This window comes from Crocodylus porosus, unplaced genomic scaffold (assembly GCF_001723895.1).
Source record: "Crocodylus porosus isolate Cpor-Errol unplaced genomic scaffold, CroPor_comp1, whole genome shotgun sequence".
Taxonomy (NCBI): domain Eukaryota; kingdom Metazoa; phylum Chordata; order Crocodylia; family Crocodylidae; genus Crocodylus; species Crocodylus porosus.
The window spans coordinates 31,739,633-31,753,658 of record NW_017728886.1 but is presented as its reverse complement, the minus strand read 5'-3'; positions in this window follow the sequence as shown (position 1 = coordinate 31,753,658).

Genomic DNA, 14,026 nt, shown 5'->3' with positions numbered 1-14,026 from the left:
GAGTCAGCATCCAGCTCTCTGCTGCAGGGATAGAGGGGAGGTGGCCTGGCTCCACAGAGCCCCTGCCAGCTGGGACCCCGTGCTCCTGTCACCCTGCTCTGGGCCCTGCCCATGCTGGCCCAGGGATATCAGAGTTCCTGCTGGTTCCTGCGCCCACTCATGCCCAGTGCCCTCCAGCCCCATGGCACAGGGGGGGCAATGCACAGCCCCAAACCCCTGCTTACCAGCAGGGAAGAAGCTGGTGCTTAGCACAGGGAAAAGCAGCCCCTTGCCCTCCCTGTGGCTGGAGCTCCCTGCTGCAGGCACTTGCAGTCCACACGGGGCTATCTGGAGCAGACACAGGCAGCCCCACGCAGGCTGCAAGCAGCTACAGCACAAGGTGTTGGCCATGGGGTAACCAATGGCCCACTTTTCCGCACACTCAGCACCAGCTTGTAACCTGGCCCCGCTGCCAGCCTGTACTCCAAGCTAGCTCCGGGCTCACCTGTCAGCGGCAGCAGCTGAGGCCCCCCCCACTTGCTGTGCCAGGCAGTGCTGGCTGTTGCTGCCTGCCCAGAGGTGACCTTGGTCAACACTACCTGGTGCGGCAAGCATTTGTGGGGGGGAAGAGCCCTGCAGCTGCTGTTGCCACGCAGTGCACTGATGGGCAAAGCTGGAGCTGGCGCAGCACCCAGGCTGGCAGTGGGGCCAGGTTACAAGGCGGTGCTGAGTGCAGGGGTGTGTCTGTGCATCTGTGTAAGCCGTCCCTTGCCTGGTGCCCCATGCTGCAGCCACTCGCAGCCCACCTGAGCTGCCTGTGCCTGCTCTGGACAGCCCCGCGTGGGCTGCAAGCGGGTGCGGCTGCAGGGTGCCAGCCGTAGGGCAGGAGAGGGACCACTTTTCTCTGCACCAGGATGGAGCCCGTGTCCATGACACCCAAAACTCAGAAAGATGGAGATTAACTAGAGCTCCCCCCAGAAAAGCTATCCTAGGAAATACAGCATGATATATGCCTTGAAGAAAGGGGGGTGGTTAGTGGTGAGGGGCAATAACTTGAAGATACTGGATTGTGAGATGCATAGCTAGGGAAGCATGTTTAAAGTAGGGACAATATGTCTGGCTGAGGAGAGAGCAAAAGGGCCCAAAGGGTGACAATCCCAATGCAGATCAAAGGGGCAAGAGTGCTCAAAAGCCCCCATGGCTGACCAAAAGCATCCAGGAACGTCTCAAAGCAAAAAAGTAGGTGTACACCCAATGGAAGGGAGAGACCATCACCAAGGAGGATCATACTTCCATTACTCAAGACTGCAGGAGGGGGCTGTTAGGAGGCTAAGGCAGAGATGGAACTGGGACTAGCAACCCAGATCAAGGATAACAAGAAGTCCTTTCTTAAATACATAGGGGGTAAAAAGAAGGTACCGGGTAACGTATGGCCTCTGCAGGATACGCCAGGAAATCTGGTGGTCACACCAGATGACAAAGCTAACCTCTTTAACAATTCCTTTGCCTCCATCTTTTTGAGCAGGGACTGGGGAATCCCCCTCACTGGGATCCCCAACGGATCTAGGGGAGGCACTGCCAGGCCTAGGGTCAGTGAGGACCTAGTCAGCGAACTACTGGTAGGACTAGACGTGTACAAGTCAGCAGGCCCTGCCAGGGTGCTGAGGAAGTTGGCAGAGGTTATTGCGAGACCCCTGGCACAGCTTTATGAGCACTCATGGTGCTCTGGAGAGGTGCTGGAGGACTGGAAAAGGGCTAATGTGGTCCCCATTTTCAAAAAAGGGAGGACCCAGGAAACTATAGGCCCGTTAGTCTTACCTCAGTCCTGGGGAAGCTCTTTGAAAATTATCCAGGAGCACGTCTATGAGGGACCAGCAGGGCAGATTATGCTTAGGAGCAACCAACATGTGTTATTCAAGGCAGGTCCTGTCAAACCAACCTGGTGGTCTTCTATGACCAGGTCACAAAATCCTTGGATGCAGGTGTTGCTGTGGTCGTAGTCTTTCTGGACTTTAGGAAGGCCTTCAACACTGTCTCTCACCCCATTCCCATTAAGAAATTAGGCAACTGTGGCATCAATGCCTACACAGTCAGATGGGTCACAAATTGGCTGGAGGGTTGCACCCAGACAGTCATGGTGGACAGGTCATTTTCGACCTGGAAGGACAGGGCTCACTCCTCAGGCCCTCACTGTTTAACATCTTCATCAGCGACTTGGACGAGGGGGGTGAAAAGCACCTTGGTCAAATTCACAGATGACACTAAGATGTGGGGAGAAGTGGGCACGCTGGAGGAGAGAGACAGGCTGCAACTAGATCTAGACAGGTTACAAGGGTGGGCGGATGAGAACAGGATGGGTTTCAATACTGACAAGTGCAAGGGACTGCACCAAGGGAGGAAGAACCAGCAGCATACCTACAGGCTGGGGAACTCCCTTCGCGTCAGCACAGAGGCAGAAAAGGATCTCGGTGTCATTATTGATTCCAAAATGAACTTGGGCCGCCAATATGGGGACATGGTCAGGAAGGCTAACTACACCTTGTCATGCATCCACAGATGCATCATGAGCAGGTCCAAGAAGGTGATCCTCCCCCTCTATGTGACATTGATCAGGCCGCAGTTGGAATACTGCATCTAGTTCTGGGTGCCACACTTCAGGAGGGCTGTGGATCGTATTGGGAGGGTCCAGAGGAGGGCCACTTGCATGATCGAGGGGCAGCAAGGCAGGCCCTATGAGCAGAGGCTATGGGACCTGAACCTGTTCAGCCTCCACAAGCGAAGGCTGAGAGGGGATCTGGTGGCCGTCTACAAACTGGCCAAGGGGGACCAGCAGGCAATGGGAGAGCTCCTGCTCCCCCGAGAAGTACTGGGAGTAACGAGAAATAATGGCCGTAAGTTGATGGAGAGTAGATTTAGGCTAGATATCAGGAGGCGCTACTTCACAGTCAGGGCGGCTAGGATCTGGAACCAACTTCCAAGGGAGGTGGTGCTTGCTCCCTTGGGGGGTCTTCAAAAGGAGGCCTGATAATCACCTAGCCAGGGCTGTTTGACCCCAGTATCCTTTCCTGCCCATGGCAGGGTGTCAGACTTGATAATCTGCTCAGGTCCCTTCCAACTCTACCAACTATGGAAACACCACTGAGGCCTCTGTTATTGCTTCTCCTTACTAATGGGGGGGTTACTAGTGAACTCTATTGTTTGGGATTTCATACAACAGACAGCTCTGGGACTCCAGAAAAGCACCAGATACAGTATTTTCCACAGATAACTCATGCAGGCTTATGCTAGCCAGCCCCTTCTCTGTATAATTTTAAGCAACAGCCATTACAGGAGTAAAAGAAAAACAAATTTTCTTAATACAACCTTTAATTACTAGGAACAGTTGCTTTCAAGTTTGTAGTGATATTTTATAAATGGCTTTACAAAAGCAGCCTGACCTTGTGTCACCAAAGAACTTTCTTTGAATTGTATTGTTATGCACACTAGACCTGGCAAGGGAGAGTTAGAGACAGGGTAAATAGTAGTTGGCGAGGAGCCCAGGAGCTACACCTGAACCACTCATGGGCTGCATGCAGCCTGAAAGCCACCAGTTGGACGGTTCTGCTTTAGTTCAGGAAAAAGTTAGTACTGTGCTTTAAGTTTATATCCATTGGCAAACTACCAATCTAACATCTTTAAGAACCATGGAAAAACCAAACAAACAAAAACCTATGCAAAGTATTAGTCTAGGACTTGCTACAGGAGGACCTGTAAGCAGATAAAGGATTTTTGGTAAAATGTATTCAGGTATAGAACCACATACATCTGGTATTCATCATGCACACTGATCATAAGACTATCATTGGTATTCAAGTGGGTGTCCCCAAACCTCTGTTGTCATCCCCCACAAGGGTTTAAGGATTGCCCTGTCCAGGTACTGGCTCACCTGGAGGTTTTCCCAGACCAGGCAGCCCTGGGGAGCAGAGTGGGATTCCACCCCTCCCCAGCTGCTGCCATGGGAGGGAGCGAGAGAGGGAGAAGACCTCTGGACCAGGTGCCTGCCCAGGCAGCCCAGCATGGGGGCACACTTCCCCCATCACAGCCCAGGGTCCTCCAGCCCAGGGCAGCCCAATGGAGCTGAGGGGATTTCTTCCCCTCCCTACCCTAACCCCTTGCCTTAGCTGTGGCATCTCAGGGATAACCCAAGGAGCGGAGGGAAATTCCTCTGCTCCCCGGCACTGCTTCTGCCTCTGCCTCAGACTCGTAGCAACTAAAGCAAAACTGGCTGCAGAGGAGCAGGAGAGTTTCCCTCTGCTCCCTAAGGCTGCCTGAGACTCACAGGGGCTGAGGCAAGCAGCTCTGCAGTTCAGGAGGGTAAGAATTTCCCCCAGCTCCCTGGGGCTGCCCTAGGCTGGGGGTTCCCCGGTGCCCCCATACTGGGCTGCATGGGCAGGCACCCGGCCTGAAGGACTGATTCTCCCTCCCTCCAATGGCAGCTGTTGAAGCAAATCAGCAGCTGAGAAGGGGGAGGTGGGAGGGCTGCCAGGGTCTGAAAAGCCTCCACCATAGAGGCTTTCCCTCCCCCAACAGTGGGGCTGGGGGGCTGCTCCCTTGCCCCTATGGGCTGATGAACACAGGCAGGAAGTAGGATAAGGAACAGAGGGGTGGCAGTATAGTCCAGGGCTCCAAAGCATCCTGGGATGCTGGGGGTCTGAGTTAACTTGAACTGGGAAGGGATCTGGAACAGAAGTTCCATAAACTGGTTTGACCTAAATTAGGTAAGTCTGATAACTACATCCAACCAGGTTTATCTTAAATTGGTTTTGGTCATTTTGAAAGCAGTTTATGTGCACTGAAATTATGTTCTGTTACAGGTGTAAACCAGTTTCTCATCACTTAAAACTGGTTTATGTGTAACTTCAGACCCTAGTCTCCAAGGACAAACCAGATAATCTAATCCAGTGATCCTCAAGTAGGGTACTGTGGCTCCCTGGTGTGCTTTGAGATCCTTTCAGGAGTGCTGTAGGATGTCATAGTATTAGCACTGTTAGGCATACAATAGGATTCACAAAATAAACCCAGAGATTTCTAACAGCAACATAGAATGTTAAAGCATTCTGACTTCTTGTGGCTGTTCTGAGTTCTTCGCAACAAAAGAATTGCTCTATTTTTTTAATGTAGTAAAAAATAAATAAAAGAAAGAAAGTTAAAAGCTAGCATGTTCTAAGGGGTGTGCCTTGAGCCTAAAAGATCAAGTGATTAGATCAGTGATTCTCACAGGGGGAAGCTAATTGGAACCCCAGAAAATCCACAAACTTCTTCTTAGAAGATAGGATTCTGCTTCAGATTGTGAGGGAATGACCTGAGGGAAATATGCAAATAAAAGTAGCAGTGAGTCCAACATTTGGTCTCAAGTTGCAGCAAGGGAAGTTTAGGTTAGATATTGGGCGGGACAGGACACACGGACAAAAAACTCACAAGGAGGGGAGTAAAGCACTGGTAAAGGTGACCCAGAGAGGTTGTAGAATCATTATCCTTGGAGGTTTTTAAGACCTGGCTAGACAAAGCCTTGGCTGGGATGATCTAGTTGGGGCTGGTCCTGCTTTGAGCAGGGGGTTGGACTAGATGACCTCCTGAGATCCCTCCCAACCCTAATTTTCTATGATTGTATGAAACAGACAAGCAAGTCATAGGTTCTGGCCCCTGCTAGTTATTTATACATGGGTGGGGCAGGGATGGGAATCACACATACATTCTTTAGATATAAAAGACATGACCCGTCAGGTAAAATGGGGCCAAAATTCAGAACTCCCATTCTCAAGATTGCCCTCCTTGATGGGCTTTTTAGGCTCCCTCTTTCTTGCCCTTTTTGGCCTCATTTGTCTTTTACTTCTGAAGAAACACGCTGGAAGCAATGATTTTGACCACAAGCAATTTCAAAGCCAAATTTTCGTTTCCACTCCAGTTTTCAATGACTTTTAGTCTCTACCATATCCCAGTACAATAAAACAGGAGTTTCTCAACCCTCAGGCTGAAGCCCGTAGGGGGGCTGGCTGCTGGACTGAAAGTAACTGCAGACCAGCAAACCATGGATTGCATACTGTGAACCAGCAGCCAACCCTTTTTTATATGGAGTATAAAAAAAAGGGTTGGCTGCCTGCCTGCAGTATGCCGGTCACTTCTGGTCCTTAGTTTGCAGTCACTTCTGATCTACGGCTTGCACGTCCTCAGCGTAAAAAGGTTGGGAACCTCTGCAATAAAAGACTGCCTTACCATATATATGTTGTCACAAATTAAGATTAGAACCCGTTTCTACAATTATTTAACCTCTCTGAAAACCATTGTCATCTAAGCCCATAGTCAAGGGTAAATTTCTCCCAATTTCATATATGTGGTATGTGCAGTAAAGCTAAACAGTCCTCAAAAAACAACTCTGGGGTGATAGCACAAAGGCATATTGTCACTCACTGTTGTTTTACATACTAAGTGCAAACAGACAATGTCATTTTATTTTTTCCATAAAGACCTTCTTTTTTCCTGCAGAAATGTTTTTTAACTGTCAAAATCTTATTTTCTGAATCTCATGTCAATTATACCTTGCATTGTTATTACTGGGATGGCCTATAAACTTTACTAAATGACTTAGCTTGTTTATCTTCCACAGCTTATGGATTTAATTCCACTGGAAGAATCTTTTCTTTTTCCCTGCCCCTGACTCCCAAGATTGTCTGATAGTATATATATAAATATAAAATAATTTTTTTTATATACACATACCAAATAAGATTTTGAACCAATATGAATAGTTATGTGAAGACTTTTGCTTGAAAACAATATTTCACAGACCAGAAGTTACCTTATCCCATTATCTTTAAGTGCACAAAAAAAGTGATTAGTTACAGGTGCAGCAAGCAAATTTTACACTATTTTCTGAGCCATCTTTTTGAAAAAAAAAAAATCAATCTTTTTAATACTGTTCCAGTTAGTTGTCAGATAAGAGACAGAGCACTTGGTATTCTGATCTGAAGTTAACCTAATATATGTAGCAATAAATCTTAGATGACAAAGACCTAATAAATAAATAAATATAAAATAAAAGATAAAGTAAAAATAAAACAAATAAAACAAAATATGCTAATGCCATTTCCAATGTGAGCCAACAGTTCAAAAACACACACTCCTATGAATACAGGGATGTAACCTGGGTTTCCACCTTTTATACTTCATGTAGGTCACTGCAAAGGGCAGTGACCAGATGAGAGGTGAAACAATACAAAATTCTGGAAGAAGCTAGTGCCCAACTGCTTTGTGAAAGACTGAAATTTGGGTGGTAGAGGATTTTCTGAACACTAGTATGCATGTGTAAGCTTTCATAAGTTACAAAAAAATGTACCTACAGACAATCTTAAAATAAGTATTCATGAGGGAACTAGGTGTTGTTGAATTAAAAACAACTAAAGAAAAACTGAAAGACTTTTTAAAGTCTTATCTCCACCAGTTAGCAAGATAAAAACACAACATCTCTACTTAAACCTTCTGAAAGAAAAGCCATAGAAGCATTTTTAATTTTTATTTTGATCAATTGTAGACTTGGACTCATTTCATAACAGCAAGTCAAACTTAAAATGTTTCTGTAAGTTTGCATCTATATTGCAAGAACAATGTACAGATACCCAAGTTATCTGTAAGTGAGCCACTCCAAGAAACAGTCTAACCATAGCAGCACAGAACTGGGTAAGCTTTCAGAAGACGGCTTGAAGAGTCCTCCTTTGGATACAGCTTTGCCCTTATTTGCATAGCTATGACCATATAGTGTAGGACAAAAATAGCTGTCATCTGCAAATAAAAATGCTAGGACATCTTTAATAACCAGAGCATAGCAATATGTCAATCTTGGATGCAGAAGCTTTAGGAAAAAAGTAGGACAAGGTGAAATTCGTCGAGTCAAATGAAACTTCATGGCCAAAGTTCTTGATGAAGGCAGTAGGCAAGCCTTCCAAAACAGTCTATCTAGACAAGGTGTAAGAAGGTTTCTCCATCAAGGCTTGTATCCCACTGGGGCTTCTTGCTGAAGTGCTAAAGACGTCATTTTCAATGAAGCGCAGCAAGTAGTACATTTGAATGAAAGCCAAAAGGGCTAAATTAAGATCCTACAACATTATCTGATCCTTTCAGATGGAAATATCTTAATTTGTTAGATCCTTTAAACAAATTAACATTGTATGATGGGAAAATATTACTGGGCCATCCAGTAGCAGATGGCATGCAGAGATCACCACTCAGATGCTCTGATGAAACCTGAGGATAGTTCATCCTACTTCAACTAAAGAGCAGTCCAGGATCTAAAAATCTCACTTTGTTTTAAAAGACTTCATACTGCAACAGTAAGAGACTTGGAATACACTTTAGGTAAGAACCATTTGTGTTGCTCTTTCAACAAAACACAAACATCAAGGCTGTAAAATTGAGCAACTTTAGGTATGCAACCCACTCATCCTAGCACACTATGACAAAAATAAAGTAAATAAAGTTAAGTCAGGATGCAGAGGGGGGAAGTCTTAGTTTGGGGAAATAAAGACACTAAACATCCAACCATGACAGCAATATCAAGATCAGTTTGGTTGAGTCTCATCTGGCAGGGATCAGAAGGATTAGGGTGGACATGCAGCAATCCTCCACAGGATCTGACACATTCTGGACAGATATTCTGGACTAACATCTTCTGTGTTAAACAGATCTGAGGCTGCTGCTTTGTTTGCATCATGAAGAAATCTGCTTGTAGACAGATCAACCCAATCTAAAAAAGGGCGCATCCTTTTTATGATTTGAAGAAGCATCTGCTTAAATCACCCAGGCCAGCTTGGTGCCAAATACACACATTTCTGAGGCTGTTCACAGAAATCAGGCTTTGCCCAGTTGGTTGATGGGGAATATGGATACTGCATTGTTTATTACTATCAATACTATGTCTTCAACAAAATGCAGTTCCTTAAAAGGTTTTAAATATAAATGTGCTGCTCACAAATAGCAGCTGATATGATGCAAGCTGCTCCAGTTATCAACTCAGTGATCCATGAACATAAAAAAAAAAAAAGAGGATTTACATGACATAACTTCAAAAGCAGTCTGTTCCATCTATCAGGTAGATAGAAGTTCATTTTCTGAACTAACACACCTGCCCAAACAGCTGATAAGACCTGTTCCTTTCCTGGTTATTGATCTATATTGTTTGTGTCTTGTCAAAATTAAGAGATTAGATTTTCATCATTATCCCTTTCTGTACATACAAGAGACTTTTTTGGGAGGTGGATGCATCCATATGCAAGAAAAAGAAGAGGAAAAAACTAAAACTGTAAAGATGCTATTGAAAGAATGCTATGACTGCAGCATTGAGAATTTAGGAAATCATGCCAAAGTCATAGTCATCCACTTTCATCCTATTCTTTATGTGCACCACCGCATAAACTTCTTTCAAGCATCCTAGCCTCCTTCAGTGAAAGGATGGAATACACCCAGCAATTATGTAGCTACTATTCAGCAGGGGTGAAACAAAGTACCTCTTACAATGCAGATGCATATCTATATAGGCATACACAGAAGAGGAGGTTGCTCGGGCCCTCAAAATTCCTCCTGACCTGCTCCTCCCCTCACGAGGTATTCCTTTCCTTCTCTGCCCAATGTCAAACTAATTACTTATCCTGCTAGCCACAGCTATGCCAACATGCACAGTTGCTCTCCTTTTTGCCTCTACCCTGCCCCCCCACCCACTGTGCACACATGGCCCCTCACTCTAAAGATGGCAACTGTGGGCAAGAAATAGGTGCCATGGCTCTCCAAGGTAGAAAAAGGTACTGCATTCATTGCGTCTTGGTTTTTGGTTTTAATATTAAAAGAAGTAAAAAATTAAACAATACTCCCCAGCCACAAATATATCATGGTGAACAATACTTTTGGTGTACCAATTCACCCTCATTACCCAATACTTTTGTTTATGCAGCATGCCATATGCCTTATTTTGTACCACTTGAACTCTAGAACCTGTTTCACAAACAGTAACATGTTTTCCTTTGTGATATCCCTGAAGTTGAGATCCATTAATAAAATAGGGATGATAACAGAGACAAAGGATTAAAATCAAACAATTGCCTCTTTCTCCCTCCAGGTTTTAGTGCTGAATTTACAGCAACTAGGACGTTATTTTTCATGCCAAAAGAAAAAGTTATGAACAAATGTAAGCTGTAACTGAAGTCCTCTCTCCTGTAAAATCAAAGCCCAGGTAAATCTTACTGTCAGGCCCTCAAAAATGGAGATGCACAGTGGTCACAAGAACAGATTTGGTTTAAGTGACCCAACAATGTTACATAGGAATTTTTGTAAGGGCAATTAATTCAGCTAAAAATCTTACTTATATTCTTTTGAAGACGGGCTTCTATATTCTACTATTGACCACCCAACCAGGGAGAAGAGCTGGACTGGAAATTCTCAGGTCAGCTTGCGGAGGCAGTTAGGTCAAGGGATGTAGGTTCCTAGCCAAGATTCAGGACCTCCACCTTACTCAGGAGGTGCACAGGTCCCACCAAGGGAATGCCCTGCTGGACCTGGTCCTGGCCACAAGTGACAACCTGGTGAGGGGACTGCGGGTTCTGAACCACGTGGACAATCTGGTGGTTGCACCAGATGATAAAGCTGACCTCTTTAACAAATTCTTTGCCTCCATTTTTCTGAGCAGGGGCTGTGACATCCCCTCCCCCACTGGGATTCCAGACGGACTCAGGAGAGGCACCGCCAGGCCTAGGGTCAGAGAGGACCTAGTTAGGGAACTTCTGGTGGGGCTGGACATCTTCAAATCCGCAGGTCCAGATGATCTCCACCCCAGGGCGCTGAGGAAATTGGCAGAGGTTATTGCAGGACCCCTGGCACAGCTTTACGAGCACTCATGACGCTCTGGACAGGTGCCAGAGGACTGGAAAAGGGCCAATGTTGTCCCCATTTTCAAAAAAGGAAGGAAGGAGGACCCAGGAAACTATAGGCCTGTTTGGTCTTACCTCGGTCCTGGGGAAGCTCTTTGAGAAAATTATCCAAGTGCACATCTGCGAGGGACCAGCAGGGGAGATTATGCTTAGGGGAAACCCACATGGGCTCATTCGAGGCAGGTCCTGTCAGACCAACCTGGTGGTCTTCTACGACCAAGTCACAAAATCCTTGGACGCAGGTGTTGCTGTGGCCATAGTCTTTCTGGACTTTAGGAAGACCTTCAACACTGTCTCTCACCCCATTCCCATTAAGAAATTAAGCAACTGTGGCATCAATGCCTACACACAGTCAGATGGGTCGCAAATTGGCTGAAGGGTCACACCCAGAGAGTCGTGGTGGACACGTCATTTTTGACCTGGAAGGACAGGGCTCACTCCTCAGGCCCTCACTGTTTAACATCTTCATCAGCGACTTGGACGAAGGGGGTGAAAAGCACCTTGGTCAAATTCACAGATGACACTAAGATGTGGGGAGAAGTGGGCATGCTGGAGGAGAGAGACAGGCTGCAACTAGATCTGGACAGGTTACAGAGGTGGGCGGATGAGAACAGGATGGGTTTCAATACTGACAAGTGCAAGGGACTGCACCAAGGGAGGAAGAACCAGCAGCATACTTACAGGCTGGGGGGATATGGGCAGTGGGGTCCCCCAGGATTCACTCCTCCGGCCCGCACCATTTAACATCTTCGTCAGTGACTTGGACGAGGAGGTGAAAAGCACCTTGTTCAAATTCATGGATGACACTAAGATGTGGGGAAAGGTGGGCACACTAGAAGGGAGGGACAGTCTACTAGATCTGGACAGGTTACAGAGGTGGGTGGATGAGAATAAGATGGGATTCAATACTGATAAGTGCAAGTGTCACCTCTCTCTGTTGGGGAGGAGGCTCTTCTCAGCTAGACTGGCTGACCTGCTCCACCAGGCTTTAAATTAAGCCTTCCAGGGGACGGGGGCACTACTGCCACTGCTGGCCCACTGAGTGGCCCTGGCAAAGCCAGCAGGCCAAGGCACATAAGGGATCCCACCCAGCCCTGGAACAAAATGTAGGCAAGGCAAGGATCCCTAAGGGGACACTTGCATGTCTATACACAAATGCCAAGAGCCTGGGGAATAAACAGGAAGAACTTGTTCTCCTGCTAAATGCAAATCACTATGATGTCATTGGGATAATGGAGACCTGGTGGGACTCCACCCATGACTGGACCACGGGTATAGACAATTATACCCTGTACAGGAAGGATCGAGTGGACAAAAGGGGAGGGGTGTAGCTCTCTATGTCAAGGGAAGCTACACATCCCTGCAAGAGGACATTGACACCCACAGTGGATGACTTGAGACCCTCTGGGTTAAAATCCATGGGGAACACAGCACAGGGGATACTATGGTGGGGGTCTACTAGACCCCCTACCCAGAATCAAGACCTTGGCCAGGAGTTCACCAAGGAATTGGCTGAGGCCGCACAATCCCGATATATGGTTGTCATGGGAGACTTTAACTACCCAGACATCTCGTGGGAGGAGCGCTCAGCCAAATACAAGCAGTCGCAAAGCTTTCTTGTGTGTGGACGACCTCTATCTGAAGCAGGAAGTCTACAGGCTAACAAGAGGTAAAGTGCTGCTCAACCTCAGACTGGCAACCAGGGATGACCTAACTGGCAATCTAACAATCAAAGGGAAGCTGGGTGACCGTTATCATGAACTGATCACCTTCACCATCTGCCGTAAAGCTGGCAAGTCAGTCAGTAATACAGAAGTCCTCGACTTCAGGAAAGCTGACTTTGACAAGCTAAGGAGGCTTGTCAGTGAGGCCCTAAAAGGGCACAACCCAATGGAGAGGGGAGTTCAGGACAAGTGGTTGCTCCTCAAGGGAGCAATCCTGGATGCGCAAGCAAAGTCTATCCCGTCTTGGAGGAAAGGCAGTAAAAGGGCACAGCAGCCCCCTTGGCTCTCCAGGGAACTGGCGGACCTCCTGCATCTTAAAAGGAAGACCTACAAAGGATTGAGGACTGGAGCCACCACCAAGGAGGAATACTCTGCTTTAGTCCAGACTTGCAGAGAGCAAACCAGGAAAGCCAAGGCTGTGATGGAACTCTAGATAGCTACAAATATCAAGGAAAATAAAAAGTCCTTTTTTAGATATCTGGGGAGCCAGAGGAAAAGCAAGGGCAACACTGGACCCCTGCTAAACCAGATGGGGCAACTGACAACTGATGCCCAGGAAAAAGCAAAACTTGCTAAATGGGTACTTTGCATCAGTTTTTCACCAGTTCCATGAGATGGCCCTGTCCACAATGGGTCAGGGAGGCCCGGGTCAGGGAGATTCCTTGCCCTCCATCGAAGCTGACCTTGTGAAGGAACACCTCGACAGGCTGGATACCTTCAAGTCAGCCGGCCCTAATGGGTTACACCCAAGGGTACTCAGGGAGATGGCAAGCATCATAGCTCAGCCCCTGGCACGGATCTTTGAGAGTTCTTGGTGCTCTGGTGAAGTGCCTGAAGATTGGTAGAGGGCCAATGTCATGCCTATCTTCAAGAAAGGGAGGAAAGTAGATCTGGCAAACTACAGGCCCATCAGCCTGACCTCTATCCTGGGGAAGGTCTTGGAAAAGATTATCAAGGAGGCCATTCTTAACAGACTAGCTGAAGGCAATATCCTGAGGGATACCCAGCACGGGTTTGTTGCAGGTAGATCTTGCTTGACCAATCTCATTTCGTTTTATGACCAGGTGATTTATCACCCTCGACAAGAGGGAAGAGCTTGACATTGTATACCTCGACTTTAAAAAAAGCCTTCGATCCGGTATCCCACAATCACCTCTTGGCTAAACTGGCTAACTGCAGCCTTGACGTCACCACAATCCACTGGCTGGGGAACTGGCTCCACAGTAGGACCCAGAGGGTGGTGGTCGACAGGAGCCAGTGGTGCACTGTGACTAGTGGGGTCCCACAAGCCTCTGTCCTAAGGCCTATACTGTTTAACATCTTCGTCAATGATGTGGACATTGGTGTCAGAAGTGGACTGGCCAAGTTTGCCAA